Source organism: Thunnus maccoyii, chromosome 22, assembly GCF_910596095.1.
Source record: "Thunnus maccoyii chromosome 22, fThuMac1.1, whole genome shotgun sequence".
In the NCBI taxonomy this organism is placed as follows: Eukaryota; Metazoa; Chordata; class Actinopteri; order Scombriformes; family Scombridae; genus Thunnus; species Thunnus maccoyii.
In genome coordinates, this window is record NC_056554.1 from 6468736 (window position 1) to 6485061 (window position 16326).

At 39.0% G+C, this 16326-nt stretch overlaps 2 long non-coding RNA genes across 12 annotated transcripts; one reads left to right on the forward strand and one right to left on the reverse strand.

The window, feature by feature from the left end:
• Positions 1 to 1877: 1877 nt before the first annotated feature.
• On the reverse strand, positions 1878 to 10688 carry LOC121889253. 10 transcript variants are annotated; one of them, XR_006093479.1, is made up of 6 exons: positions 6362 to 10688; positions 6082 to 6138; positions 5307 to 5848; positions 4647 to 5074; positions 4332 to 4481; positions 1878 to 4165 (listed from the first exon to the last, which is right to left on the reverse strand). It is a non-coding gene; the product is annotated as an uncharacterized LOC121889253 (long non-coding RNA). The 10 variants fall into 10 exon arrangements; XR_006093477.1 differs by having other exon boundaries at positions 5307 to 6461; positions 6595 to 10688; XR_006093474.1 differs by having other exon boundaries at positions 5307 to 6496; positions 6595 to 10688.
• A 211-nt stretch (positions 10689 to 10899) lies between these two features.
• LOC121889254 lies at positions 10900 to 16044 on the forward strand. 2 transcript variants are annotated; one of them, XR_006093481.1, is made up of 4 exons: positions 10900 to 11421; positions 11847 to 11908; positions 15009 to 15125; positions 15800 to 16044. It is a non-coding gene; the product is annotated as an uncharacterized LOC121889254 (long non-coding RNA). The 2 variants fall into 2 exon arrangements; XR_006093482.1 differs by having other exon boundaries at positions 15021 to 15125.
• The last annotated feature ends 282 nt before the right edge of the window (positions 16045 to 16326 follow it).

The window sequence follows — 16326 nt, forward strand, 5'->3', positions numbered from 1 at the left end:
TATATTAGAGTGTGGAGAAGAGGCAGAGGAGTGTGTGTGCATGTGTATCCATCTGTATAAGGATGTATGTTAGTGCTAAAGTTCCCGCAGGGATTAGCCTCAAACCAATCAGGACAGCACAGTGTGATTAACCCCAGTGTGATTAAACAAACCAGGGACATGCACATATACAAAGTATGCATCCTCCTCAGATGATGCTCACACACCTTGGGTCAGTCAGTTACACAATACATTATTCCTCAAGGTATTGTATGGCTGCTCACAGTTTAAAGTATTTACCTTTGAAGCACCATAGCCAATTCTCAAAATACACCATACCTGCAAGATTTGTCCAACCTGAAACAGCAATGACTGAATTTCAGCTGAATCTTTTAAAAATTGAACACCTCCAACTTTAAAGCTGCACCAATCAATATTCTCACATTGACAATGGGTCAATTGACTATGTGTAATGTCAAAGTGGTCACTGGTCATGCATAGTGATAAACCCGTAGATAATTATCACCAGACTCTGCAGCTCTCCTCAGCTCTACAGAGCTTCTGTCTTTCAGCTCACTGTTTTCGTTTAACCGCCCGCAACTTTGTGTTGTTTGGTAGGCAGAACAGGTGGCAGAAAACAAGTGATCAAAGAGATCAGAACAGAGATAAAAGGAGACTGAATGTGAGATTTTACCAGGTGACCATAAACAAGACTCCAACTGAATATTAATGTTGTTCAGAGTCTGTTGGATGTGTGAAAAGGCTCACACTTTTCACAGTTCATAATATCACGTTTTTGTGTTCACTGATTTAAAACTAAATTCAAGTTGTGGTAACTTAATGAAATGGGCTTGACAACTTAATTTCTCTCCACCTTGAGTGCAGGATTTCAAGTCCCCTCCCCTTCCCCACCCACTTAACATGCTTGGAGAAATTCAGACAGTTTAGATTGAGATATAGAGTATAATAGTTGTGATATAACCAATGATGGACTCGTGTACAGAGGTTAGGCTACACCTGCTAACACACAACATCAAAAAAGCATTATTTTTTTCCTATTGGCTAGAACTCGTTGCCTGGCAGACATCTTGCGATTGGATGCTATGTGTGCAGGGCAAATGCACAATCCTGAGGTTAACTGCTACGCTCGCCTGCCGTGCGTTAACACACGTTACATGAGAGCTGCACAGTAGATAACCTCATCAGTGATAAGACTAGCCTACGAAAATAATTTTTTATTAATGTCTTCATTAAAGTGGCTTTAAACCACACACACAGGTCGCTGATGGTGTCTTCCTAACATACTTGCTTACTGTAAGTTAGGGCACGAAAAATTGACCAGATATACCATGAGCCACGTCGCAGAGCTGAGTCTGAGTGTGTGAGATGTTTATAAAAACGTGAAAACGCAACTTGTTAGTACCCAGTCATCATAAATACTTATAGCAGAACTGCAGGTCAGGACAGATAGAGCGGTCTGCTGAGGTGCAGGTGTAGTCAAGGTCAATGTTGGGGTGAAGCAAGGCTGTGTCCTGTCACTGGTTTGCCTGGAACCCTGGGAGACAGAGATGGAGTTCACCTGGTACCAGGTGAACTCCAGCATCTCCAAAGATGGAGTTCACCTGGTACCAGGTGAACTCCATCTTTGGAGATGCTGGAGATTGATGGAAGTTTATCAACATCTGATGACTCCATGCCCATACAAAGACCTGCCATATTTGTAAGCTGCAATACGCAGATGACTGCACTGTCTTGGCACACAGCCCAAAGTCCATGCAGCATGTCCTAAACCTAATTTCTGTCCTGTCCTCCTGGGAACCAAGGGAAAAAAGTGTCTTCCCATTTCTATTCTTTTGTGATTTCCTAACTATTTAGGGTTTAAAAAAAAAATCTTACAATTTAGACTTTAATATTTATTTTTATTTCTAATTTTATTGCATGTCCACTGTAGTGGACCACAGGACCATTTTAGTGTGAAAAGACAAACTTAAAAGATAAAAAATTGAACAGATTATGGCTGTGGAGTGATATTAAACCAAGAATACATTCAACTTTATTAAAAAACAAAATTATTTATCATTCTTTAGTCCTTTAAGTGTGTTTAATTGAACAGTGAACAATAGAACTAAAGTAGAACAGATATATTTATTTTTATTGTGATTTAGTTATTTGTCAAACCTATTCAATCTTGTGTTGTTCTTCATTCTTCATTTCTTCTTTTGCATGTTTTATTTTTAGCAGTGATAATCCTGGAAGCATTTTCTCTTTTTGGTAATGCAGAGAAACATCTTGCATTTGGTAAACCTCATGTATGTCTTACTTTTGCAGCCCTTATTTCTACATCTTTCTGCATGCTTGATATCCACCATCTCTGGCATATGCATGGCTCCTAGTCTGCGCACAGATGGCTCTGGTTGTGGGATCCACATTTTGGTTGGTGGCTCATACTCTTCTTCACTGTCTTCACTGCTGTCATCATGTTCTGGACTATCCGACAGCTCTTCAGCCAGGTGCAATTTGAAGTCCAGGTACTGTTCGGTGTTCTTTGCTGGTCTGTTAAGTGCTTTGCTGTCAGACTTGTATTGGATCCAGGAGTTTGTGATGGCAACATCAAAGAAGTGAGTAATCACACGCGATTTCCATTTCTTGGTCCTGTTTGACAAGCGATAAAAGCTCAGCATGCGGTCACATAGGTCCACGCCACCCATGTTGTCATTGTACTGTCTGATCACTGTTGGTCTCCTTACTTGGACATGGCTTTTTCTTTGTTGGACCATCTGATGCAGATATCTTCAGGATCTTTCCCATGCACAGTGGAAGCCATCAGCACTGGTTTGTTGTTAGACCATTTTGTGATTGCCAGCTCAGGACTCTTTCTGACTGCCAACACTGATGCTCCTCTCCCCTCTTTTTGCAACTGCTTGTCTCCTGGCAGCTGACACTGCTTTGGGACTCGGTTCTTCATTATGGTTCCAGTTGCTGGAAGGCCCTTTGCGAGCAAAGTATCCATGAGATCGATTGTTGTGAAGAATCAGTCAAAGAATAGGTGACTTCCTGTGGGAACAGATTCAACCATGCGTAGGACTGCTGCTGCTCCAACGCCCAATCTTTGGCCCCTGAATGTATTCTTCTTCTGTATTCTTCTACTTGGTACACTTCGAAATCCACCATCAGACCATTTGGAGATGCAAGGACAAAGGCCTTTAGGCCAGTAGGGTTTGGCTTGCCTGGAGCATATTGCCTGGCTGGACAGCGGCCTGTGAAAGGGATGATTTGCTCATCAGTGCAGACCTTCTTAGACTTTGGAAGGCTGAGACAACCTTGTCTGATGCGGTCAAGTAATGGCCTGACTCTCCAAAGAATGTCTGCCTTCTTTGTTTCCTCTGTTACATCCAGATCATCAGCAATCTTGAGGGAGCTTCTCAGCTTGAAGAACCTATCCCTTGACATTTTTCTCTCTTTGATTTGTGAATGCTGCCAAATTTTCAAATACTTTGTTGTCAATGTACTGGGAAAAGTACTGAATTGGACTCTAGTCTGCACGGGTTGTAGAGTTATCTTGACACTCAGGAAGCCCAGATAGCACAAGTGTAAGTAGGAATAATAATTAAATCTTACACAACTCTTTTTGGATTAAATACAGTCATGTAATAGTGCATCACTGGGATAATTCCAGTGTTATGGATGTGATATGGTCCCCTATTGACCATACTCATAAGCACAAACATTGCATTCTTGAGGAAATGCGTATAAATTTCATGACACCACTTTGGAAATCTTCAAACATCAAGGATCACTGATAAATATAACCGACACATAGCAATATGTCTGCATCATGGGGATTACATTACATTTAATCAACCATTTACTGTAAAACTGTAATTTATAGTATTTTGTTACCATGATTATCGATAGTGGCTAATTACTGGAACTGAATATATTACCCTGGAACTAAATAAAACCTACATGCTACTCCTGCTCCACAGTTGACGACGTCTTTCCTGCTCGTCCCTGTCTGTCTCTGTGTCTGTATCTGTCTGCTCACCTGAGCCTCCTGAATCTTCTTCCTCTTCTTCTTCACCATCTTCTTCAAACTCATCCTCATCTATCTCATCATCTGACAGCACCAAATCTGAATTTACCTCAGCTATCCAGTAAAGAATCCTCTCTGCTTCAGTTCTGTCTCCTACAACAATGTTAAGTCATTAAGTACATTACGATGGTCTTAGTGTTAAGTACAAATAATTTAACCGCTTTCAGAACTAAATATATCATTCCTGACATGTTAACAAACAAGAACATATATGATTAACATAGTAAAAAAAACAATAGATAAACAATATTTGACTTACCACTCCTATTTCCATAAAATGCGCTTGCTGCTATGCTGTCCATTTTGAATGAAAAGAAAGTGGAATTTCCCAGCATACCACTCACACATGACATATCACTAGAAAGCCCAGGATGTCCTCTTTGCAGTACAGCAGGGATTGACAGAGTAGCTCAAAAGAGTAAAAGCAGATGCATGTTAATGAAATGTCCACTACAGAGGACACAAGTCAATGGGCTGGGTCTCAGGAGGTTCTTTGGTCTCCCAGTCAACAACTACATTCTACTTGAATGTAGTTGTTGACTGGGGACCAGTTCTTGTGGACCAGTTTACCTACCTTGGTTCCACACTTTTCCCAGACTGTTCCCTTGACATTGAAATAAACAGCTGCATCAGCAAAGCCTCATCAGCCTTTGGGCGCCTCTGCAGAAGGGTTTTCGAAAACAAAAGCCTGAAGGTCAGCACCAAGGTTTCTGTGGTACAATGCAGTATGTGCCTCCACTCTGCTCTATGGGGCAGAAACATGGACCCTATACAGACGGCATATCACAAACTTGGAGGTCTTCCACTTCCGATGCCTTCAAAAGATCCTTGGTCTGTCTTGGGAAGATTGAATTCCCCATACTAAGATTCTTTCCATGACCAACTCCATCTGTGTGGAAGCAGCAGTGCCAAAAAACATCTTCGTTGGATGGGGCATACTATCATGCCTGACAACCACCACGTGAACCCAAATGATCGTCATCCACGGCTTCATCCATCAGTCTGAAAACAAACAAATTGTGCAATAGCTTATTATATTTTGTTGGAAATATGAAATTAAAAGAGTCAAATATGATCTCTGGGTCTGGAGTCATGAGTAGCCATCATACTTCTGGAAACTATGGATACAGAGTTATAAAGAGTCATAAATAACCTTTCATCTGAACATATTGAAAGTCGCTGGAAATTAAGTCAATACCCAGGAATGATGCCAACTATATAAAAGACAACCTACTTTGAAGATGATCTTCTGTCCTTTAGTGGGCCTGGTGTAGGCCACTCTCCATGTAACTGCCATGGACTTCAGCCACACCGGGTCCTCCTCCTTTGGTTGAAGGGACATCCACACTATGGCCTCAAAACTGATATGGTCACTGCAGGATTGGCTCACAGCTTTGTACCTACATACATGGTACTGATAATCCTTTGGTAAGAAGTACTTCAACACAAAGGCAACAAGATGTTATTTTAAAAGACCAAATGAAATATGTCCTCTTGGTTGAATACTAACATTGAAGAGTTTGTATAGGCATATCACAGTACCCACTATGGATAATGGGACAATATGTTGTTGTGTTGTCAGATGAGCCTCAGTTTAAAGCTAGGAAAAAAGCTTGGAAGCTTAAAAGAATTTGAAGGAAGACATTGATGTATATGGGGTTTATCAGAAGACAACCCATAGCTCTTACCATCAATTCATGGTTGGTCCTATTTATGGATGGGGCAGTGCAGGGAAACCACTCAGCATTGCTGAGGCACGTTTTCAGATTTCTTGATCTGTTTGAAATTAAGGTTAACGTTAGCTAGTTCGCTTGTATTCAGCTCTACATTTGGGCATTAGGTCAGGCTAAACGTTTAATTTGAGGCCACTTTAATGAAAAGACTAATAAAAAGATGTAAGGTTAGCAATTACCTTTCTGTCTCCTTATCAGCAATAACATTAAGTTATCTATTAGGCTAATCACTAATGTTAAGGTCATTAGGGCGGGCTAAACGTGGAATTTGCCTACAGTTTTTCCTGGTCAGAACTGTAAACTTTCCGATTCCTTTTTTTACACACTTCCTTCCTGTGAGAAAATTAGAATACACAATGCATTATTTCAGACAACCTTCTTCCAGTGTTTTGCCATAATTGTTATATTTGTAATTTCCCAATTAATAATAGAATTGCTGCAATTTAAAAACAATTAAAACCTTTTGTTTTGCAGCTGTGTCTCAGCAACATGTTTGACATTCACAACTTAACAGTCCAATTGGAAAATACCACATGTGAACCACAAATCTTCTTACAACTCAAGAAAAGCTCCTTGCAGTCAGCTTCCAGCAGTGGATCTTCTTACCAAATCAAGAGATTGGTGTTGTGGATCATCTGTCACCAGAGCGGCTGCATCTACAGAAGTGAAGGCTGTGATGAGCAGGAAAAGCCTGCAGACACAACAGAACCAGCAGCACACTACTGTCCATGGCTGATGAACTGAAGAGTATGATACAGCTGTGAAACACACAGGTTGTTATATACTCACTGCCAACCAACCACTTCCATGTGGGCAGCTTCCTCTTTGTCCATATGTGCTCACATCAGAAAGACGCCAGAAACATTCACAAAGATTTCACATTATTTGAGGTTTGTCTCTATTACAAATTCAGTGTATACAACATATATATATACTCAATGTAAATATGGGGAAGATTAGAGCTGAAAGCTGTGAAGGCGAAGAACAGCCACAGTACATTTATCAAGAAAATTAAATTACAAACTACTATCCAGGCTTTAATGTCAAGCTCTGAAACTAAGAACACCTTCAATCATAAACATTGAGAGCATATTAGAATATTATGCACATTTTGATTTTGAAAACTATTTATATATTCAAATGCAAGTAAAAATAGTAATATATATTCATGTAGAACAAATGAGGGTGCAAATCACAAATTACAGTAGAACACATGAATGATAATGAATAAAACAAAATGAAACATTATAAATTTAAATATTAAAAACTGTACAGCAATGAGGAAAAATGGCCGAAAAGACATCCGAAATGGGCTGTTTACTTAGGCACTATGGAACTGAATTAATAAATGTCAAAATGATTATGCTGTTTTCGAAAATAACTGTGCATTTAGTAAAGTTATGCAGTTGTTGGATGGCTGTTGAAGGGATAATAGCTGTTGTAACAGTGGACTTGCATGATGATGATTCGGGTAACTGATTCGTCTGCACTTGTTCAGTGATCTGACCACATTTTAGGGTGATGGAATCAAAGTAATTGCATCTCCAAGAATTTCCAAAGAATAATAATGAGGAAGCCTCACAAAACAGACAAAAATCACGAAGTAGTAAATAAGACACACCAAAACATTCTTCTCCTTTGTCTGTTATCTACAGTCCCTCCCACCATCCATAATGTAACATTTCACACAGAAAACTTCTTCTTTTGTTTAAACATACATTTAACATTTTTTGTAACATGTAGTGCTAAAAAATTTCCTGGTATTTTTTCTTTCAGGTTACTTTTTAACCATAAAATGTCTTGCTCAGTACTTATCTTGTTTACTACTCTTTAATAGCCAACGTAAGGGATTCTTCATCTGGGAAAATGAGCAGTTTAAAAAGGTTTGTTAAACTTTGTTGTCATTGAACAAACATAAATTAATTAATTTCATCAGTGTCAGAAAAACAGGAGCTTCCTCTCAGTGAATCTTCCCTGATTAAATAAAGGTTAAAAAACAAAGACAACATCTTTTAGAACAAACAATGCAATTAGTGTGTGGTGTGGCAATCACAGGAAGAAGAGTGTGCTTTTATAAATATAGCTATAAAGATATATAGCCATAAAGAAGAATATAAAGAAAACTCTAGAAGAAAAGGACCTAGTTCTGCATAAAGTTTGGCTCTTTTTTATAATGTATTAAAGGACAAAGGCTATACTTGTGTGGCCCCTGTCTGAACCCTATAATTATTTCATATGTAAAAACAGTGTATAGGTCTCTCCTAAACACAATGTGTTATCTCTCTATTCCATTTAAGTCATCCTTTCACCTACTGGTAGGTAGTAAGTATTTCATGGTATACTTGGAATACAACTAGTTTCATGATATGATGTTGGAATCAGATGTGGTGCTACTGTTACGAGGCCCACTATTGTGCTGTTAGCCTTGCATACTGGTACGATATAACCAGACTCAATAAGGAAAATGTTTTGTCAATGAAAATAAGCCTGGAAACGAATTCCCCTCCTGCGTTCCATAAACAAACCAACAGTAGCTTTGGACGGGACCACACACAATGCATTCTGGTTGTTGTAGGATGTCCCCCTTTAAAGCGATAGAGGAATCTATTGCCTTTTTCTCAGTTTTCTAAAGTCATATGGCACCAATTTTGAAGATAATTGCACATTTCTACTACATAGATGACCTAAGTTTAAGAAATCATATTAACAGAAGTTAAATTCCTCCCTAAGTTCTTAGGGATAGCTCAGATCCAGAACATACATTATGCTCATCAGCAAAGCATAGCACTGTAGGATATCCCTTCCCCCAGTATTATTATTCCCTCGACCAAAATGGTTTCTGTCTTGTGGCTTCCTGTTTCAACTTTGACCAACCATATTTATTGTTGTTATACAGTCAAATATCGAAGACATTTTGAGTTCAGTCACTTTTAGAGTATCTTAAAATAAAGGGCTAATCTGACTAAACTCTTGGTTTGTTTACAAGCTTCCTGAGCGTCTGATGTGTTTTTTGCCAGTGGCCACATGACCTGAAGGGTCCAGAAGGGTACATTAGGTCAGGGGGCCCATATTAAGTCAGAGCCTCACACAAAAACAGAAGAATAGTTAACAGAAAACACTGAGTGAACAGATTGTGAAGAAACCGCAATCTCCACCTCTGCAGCCCTGTGTGCCAACTTCAAAGGAGTCAGATCCATAGATCTCAGTCCAAATTGTTGACCCAACCACTGGCTCAGCAATAGATTTCAATTCCATTTATTGATCTTTTCTACATTGCCCTATAAGACTGCATGTCTTTTTGTCTTTGTCCACCTCAAAAGGTGCTACCATTGGCATTTTTATATTGACAACTTTGCTTTGATTTATTTGTATGCACAATAGCACCAGCATATTCTTCTGACTTTCCTTTGCTCTTTTACCCTAACTTATGTTGTTGTTTGGCAGCGTCCCTCTTGGCACTGGATGAAGGTGGTGAGCTGTAACAAATGACTTTACAAATGATTGGTTAAAATAATTGATTGATGGGTTGATTGATCCAATCATTGAGCTCTAATTAAAACTGGTGAACACCCAGAGGCTAAAAGCCTTGAGATCAGTAAAATACACCAGCAGATCATTTCATTGGAATCCATTGAAGACCTGAACACACTAGTCACTGCAACCTCATGCATACTGCAGGAGTATCTTATGCAACTCCTGTATGTCTTTAAAAAGCCTTTCTTCCTCACACCTCTTTCTTATCTGCTTGATTTGTTCTTTGAATTCCCTGCTAAAACTCAATGCAAAGTCATCGAAATAGCAGAAACAATGGAACTAAGGGACTGAAGGAGGTAATGCAAGGCCATTTTGTGCACAACACATGAGGGAATCTGTTTCTGTATTAGTGTTACACACAAATGCCTGGGGATTGGGTTGGGATAACAATTAACTGTGGAAGGTGACACCAAAGGTAAAACTTAAGTATAAGTAAATGTGGAGTTTAGGTAGAATTTCATTTACCTTCATTATATAGGCTACATAGTCTTTGAGCTTGATAGGCTGTTTTTTTCCCCCTCAGCCACAAATTGTGGTCTTTTCCTCATGGATTTTGGGTCCAGCATTCATAGTTTACCCTTTGGATATCCACCATCAGTTAGCCAATGAGGGCTAGAAGCAAATTTAAGAGAACTTTTGGGATGTTTTAGGAAAAACGGATGTGTCTGGTTTTATCACAAGTAGTTTGATATGGTTTTTCTGTAGTTAAATGATCACCACTTTCGCTACTTGTGAGAACAAACCTTTTCATCTGTGCTGCAGACTTGTGGGTCAAGAATTTTCTCTCAGAAAACCTCTTGGACCAGCAGCAATATTTCAGTACATTTAACATGATGAAACACATGGCTGAGCCTGACATTAAAGACAACATCATAGGTTTGTTATTGGACTAAACAGTAGTTTCAGTAACAGTAGAAACAGGCTCTAAACACAGCATTGACATATCATCACCTGATTAAGTTGATATGGTGAGCATTTTAGCTAGTAGTAGCTTACTTAGCATTCAGCAGATACAGTGCAACATTACAATTCATTTAGAGTCGTGTTTCTAGCCACCTGGTGAATAAAAGTCTAAATTCACTCTTCTTTTAGCTTTGGATTAGTCTCTACCAACTCCTGAGAAAAATATGTTCAGCAGCTAAATGCTCCACTAGCTTTACCAGCTAGTCGCCAACTGTGTCTGTGTGTTCAGTGCTAGGTAGGTAGTGTACAGTGGGTTGATTAGAGCTTTTTTCCTGAATACAGCTTCCCGAAAACGATGAGCTAAAAGACGATAAAGCGCTATATAGAAATGAGGGCAACTGCAGAGTTGGAGATAATTCTTAGTGGGTTTTCCACTTCAAGTGACACTTTTCACATTATACATTTTCATTTTATCCATTATTAATTCATTTTAAAATAATTATTAAAACAGCTTTAAGTGTTAATGAAATGTGTTAAGTAAAGTCTGTTTACATTGTTGGAGGTATTTTCATTTTTGCTTATTTTTACCGTTTTTCACAAATATTTCAGCATAACTATGATATTTTGTAATCGCCACCCACCCTCACCCACCCCAACATCAATTCTGCTACTGTGCATTACTGCATCATCACATAAATCACTCCAATAACCAATCCATGCAGTTTCTTATCATACACTCTGTTCCCTCCTTCCCGTCTGTGACTGGCACTCTTCCCCCCCTCCCACTTTCATTGACAGAATCTGAGGTAGACATCATGTGGTTCGTTTATTGTGTGTGTGTGTGTGTGTTTTCCTCTCAGTGAGTGTGTAATGCTTTCTCGCACTCTCTTACACACTCTACAGCCCCTCTCTGCAGGTGTCCCTCCCCGTTCTGTTTCATTCACAGCGCAGTGCCGAGCAAGATGACTCATCCTACGGTGTGAAAGACGCGAATTGCTCTCTGTGTTCATCCCAGCCCTTGGTTCTCTTCCAGTCTCCCTCGCTCTCACTGTCCTTCCCCGGCTATCCTTCACTCCTTCACACCCTCCCTCCTCTCTCCACTCCTCCCTCTCTCTACATCTATGAGGCACCGATCCATAGCTCTGCTCCGTCACATGCAGACATTGATGGACAGGAGGAGTAAGTAGCTGCGACAAAGGAGCACATGTTATATATGCAGATAAAGCTGTCTGACAGTCACCTCATGTCACCTCACAGCAACTGACTACTACTGTACACATCACTAGATGCCTCAGTAGCAGAGCCTGGACACAGAGTCACAGTCCTGTTACTTTCACAGTTCACTTGGGTTCATTGCTGGTATGATAGAAAACTTAGAAAAATGTAATGTTAAGGAGGACAGAATTATGATCTAACATTTCATTTCAACTTTGTGTCAAGTTGAACCATTAATACATATTACTATTTTGTGAAATTGTTTCTAAACATAATTAATAGATGTATGTGACTCAGTGTTTTCAGTTTTTATTGATTTTTACTAACAAATATCCACATTTTTATTCCCCTAACCCCAAATCAAATTTCAATGCTGCTAATCACTGTAGATTATAGCAAACAAGGTCCTCTTGTGACAAGGACAAGTGAGAAGAAACGAGGAGAATCACAAGTGAGTCCCATATTAGTAACAGAAACTACAGCAATGCTAGCAGCTGTAAAGTCCACACTGCATTTTTTTTGTCTACTACAGCATACATATCTGCTCTGTAAATCACTTGTCGTGTGTTCTTTGAGAAAAAATCTTGCTGAGGCTGATGTCATTAATTTTGCAAGTATTGGACAGTAATTTTGACCTGATTATGGCACTATAGAGGAAGTCAGGGAATCACCAAATTCTGTTGGCATCATCCTCTGGGAAACCATAAATTCCTTTTCAAAATTTCATGAGTTCAGTCTGGACCATCATCACCATACCTAGAAACATAAAAACTATGTGATTCAAGTGATCTTTTAAGAATATAATTTTCTCCCAGATTTTAGATGTTTTGAAATGCTATTCTCACCATTTTTCATATTCTAAAACCAAGCTCAATATTGAAACATGCAATAATGTTGATACGTCCACATTTGGTTAACTGAGCTGCATAATGCATCATGCTTCACTACGTGAGCACTGGCTCCTGTAGAAAGACCTATTCCTGAATTTAAAGTCACACAATAGATTGATTAAAGGAGGAAGACTGCCTTCATTTTAAAAATCTAAACTGCAAAAATAAAAACGTCATCAATTCCTCATGCGTTTCAAAAGTGGTGAATTATTATTGGGGAAAGGGTAAAAACTGAATATTGGGAGCAACAAGGAGGAAACGATCTGCAGTGTTTTCATCTGTACACTTACATACTGTTCATGTAGCCGCAAACGTGTCTGTCACATTATTGTCAGTGTCTAATCCCAAGAACATACAATACAAAGCAGAGAATGTGAACAGCAGTTATGGAATCAAATAATGGTCATTAATATATTGGGCTTGTGAAATGATTTGTGAATGTGTAATTATTTTGTAGCTGTAGAAATATTTGTGTATGTGTAATTAAAATTGTGCAAGAATATTTTCAACAGTGAGGTCTCACAAAGTTTCTGAGAAAATTTCCTACTTTTGTGTGCGACAGTGAAGTTACAAACTACAAGCTACAAGCTAACCCAAACTACAAGATACGAGTATGAATTTTGACCCTGGTTTTACAGCAAAATCTGATTGGTCAATTTGTCCAATCACGGTGCAGGTGTAAGGACCAGATCGGTTCGGGGTCCTAGCTGTGTGTTTTGCAGAGTAATGATGACACGTTGACTGTATATAAATATGGACGTCATGACAGCTCCCCAAAAGTGAAGCCAAAATGTCTCGATCGTCCCCTGGTGGCTGGCTGCAGTATAGGTCATTAATCCTGCCCCCTCCATGTTAGCAGATGAGACATGAGCCAAAATAAAAAATCAAAGAACACATCAAACATATTTTTCCCAAAGATGGTTTCTGTCATTTTACATAGTTCTTGTCATGCTGATGTTTGTCCAAGTGCTCATTTTTCTTATAAGTTTGTTTTTTGTTTGTTATTTGATGATATAAAAAGCTATGTTAGCTAACGTTAACTGGCTAACTAATCTCACTTAAGAATATTGGCCTTTACAAAATGCTATGAGTTAGGTTTGTTTTTTTGGAGTTAGTGTCTTGCTGTGGAGCAAGATTATATTATTATATTATTATATTTCTACAGCTGCAAAACTTTATTACACATTCACAAACCATTTTACAAGCTCAAAATATTAATAACTCTTATTTGAAACCATAAGCATTCTGCACTTAAGATTCCTGAGCTCCACTGTACTTTAATTGTGTGTGTGTGTGTGTGTGTGTGTGTGTGTGTGTGTGTGTGAGACAAAGAGAATTTTTAATATTGTGTCGTGGATCTTAGTGGACTGTAATTCCTGTGTACGTTTGTTCTGTGGAAATGCATTGTATTGTAAGAACTAAAATGATGGATTGCCCACAAACAAAAACACACATGGAGATATGTACGCACACACACGCACATGCACTATCTCTCCTCCGCCTCCTGTTTTAATAACATAAGTTCACACCAGTGCCCTTACATAAAAAGTAATATTAGATTCAGAGTATTAAACCATTCCATACCACCATATTCTTTTCTTCTTCTCCGCTCCCTTCATCTGTTTCCATTATCTCTTCCTGGATTATTCTACTACTCCTCCAATCAGACTGTTTTCACCTCCTTTCCTCCTTCACTCCGCCCTCCGCACCCATCCTCTCCCCCCAACACAGCCCAAAAAAAACCTGCATGCAAAAATGAATTACCTAGCTTTTTAAATTATTTCTGAAACATATTTCTTTGAGCCCAAATAGAAGCTCTGCAGGAGAAGCTTATATTCGAAAAGTGTGTGTGTGTGTGTGTGTGTGTGTGTGTGTGTGTGTGTGAGCGAGTGCGTGTTTAGTGTCTGCAAATATATGTACATGGACGCTCACATGTACATTTTTTTGAACACACGCAAAAACAAACACTAATGAATGCACACACATGCACACACACACACACACACACACGTGAGCTTCCTGCTCCATTCACTCCTCTCTCCTTTTGTCCCTCTCTTAGCTCAATGTCAATAAAAGATGGGACAGCACACACACTAACACACACTCACGCACACACACGCACGCACACACACATTGCCTTAAAGTGGAAGGACTGGGCATCCCATTAGAAATCAATTTTACCTCACCACGTGTCTTATTTCATTCACATTCTGCAGTGTGTGTGTGTGGATCTTTAACACAGTGGGTGCAAAGTGTGTGTGTTTACTTGAGGTACACGTGTTTGAGTGCAAATATATAATTGATTTGTGTGTGTGTGTGTGTGTGTGTGTGTGTGTATCTAACTCTATCTACATCCATTTTACATGTGCAAGTATGCCTTCTTTGTTTCGTAGTGTGTGTGATGGTTATAAAGGTTGTGTGGTACATTTCTATTCATGTCAGTGAGCTCCTGTGTATGTAGAGAGGTGGATTGATAAATGAGAGAGGGATAGATGGAGGAGATTTCACAATCTTCTCCTAAATGTACAACACACGCATGCGCACAGACACACACGCACACACACACAGGTATTATTCAGCGGGTCCTATTAAACTAAGTGCAATAATAAATACAGTTCTGTTGTAGAATTATTCATGTCTTCTGTCTTCTCCTGGCCTGAGTGGTCCATGTAGGAGGAGAAAAGGGCAAAGAGAGGAAGGGAGGCTAATCACTGAATGAAGAAAGGATGATGGCAGCAGGTTAGCCTGCGGGCAAAGAGGATGACTGACAGCTGAAAGGTTATTAGTTCAGTCTGGTGATGTGGTACCGCTATGAGGGGGAGAATGGCGTGTGTCCATGAAACTGGGGACCTTGTGACAGACGTACAGTATTTTAAAAAGAACAGTTAAAATTGAAGCGTCAGAAGCTGAGATATCCTGACTTTAGCTCCCTGGTATGGGTCAAGCTCACAAAATCATGGGTGTCTACATTTCCCATAATGCAACCAATAGCATCTTTTCATCATACACTATGCCTGGTAAACACCCATGTCTTTCAAACTACAGTTTATCAGCTTACAGTGCAGGCTTTAAATTTGTAGTCGCCAAGGCTAAATTGAGATATCCATGATGACATCTTTAGGTCTTATCTTCTTTGACTTGACAAAGCCCCTTCAGAGCCACAGAAGACATTATATAGTACAACTGTTCTCAAAAGAGACCCCCTCTAAGATGTGAGAGAAAAATACACAATGCTATTGATTACATGCATGTGTTTTCTATAACTTTGTTTAATCAATTTCACATGTTTAAGCAAGCAACGTACATGAGACTTGTATATGATTTATATGTAGTCATTTTAGTTAGTTCATGTAGAAGATGTGATAATATCTGTGGAAGGTCAAATATGAAATATGTGTGTCTGTGAGGCCCCACATGTGGGCAGCTGTAATAACAAACCTGCTCATGTTTAGGACAATGAATCTTTTGAGATTCAACGGCTGGAACATCTTATCTCTGCGGAACAAGTAGGAAGGAGCCGGTGACATCCAGGCACCTCTAGATAAAGGACAGACATTGATGCAACTCCCAGCCAAAAGCTGGGGGAACTGAGAGCATATCCTGTTGTGTAGAGTTGTGCTTTTCAGTTTCAATAAACGACTTCTTTTTCTGTGGCACAGAAATCCTGGTTGAAGTGTCTTTATTCTTCCACGACAGAGAGACCTAATATTTATATTGGAGACAAGGAAAATTAAATTGACTTAATGGGATTTTTAAGCTTTAAATAGATGACACAGGAGCCTCTAACCATCTGATGTATTGTTTTTCTATTATTTCAGTTCTAATAGGAAACCTTGCTAAAAACTTTTACTCAAACATTTTAAACAAGTGATGCGGTTTGTAACACATTACAATATATATATATATATATATATATATATATATATATTTTCAGTAATAGTAATGTAAGGGATTACAATTTGAAATTTTGTAATTATGT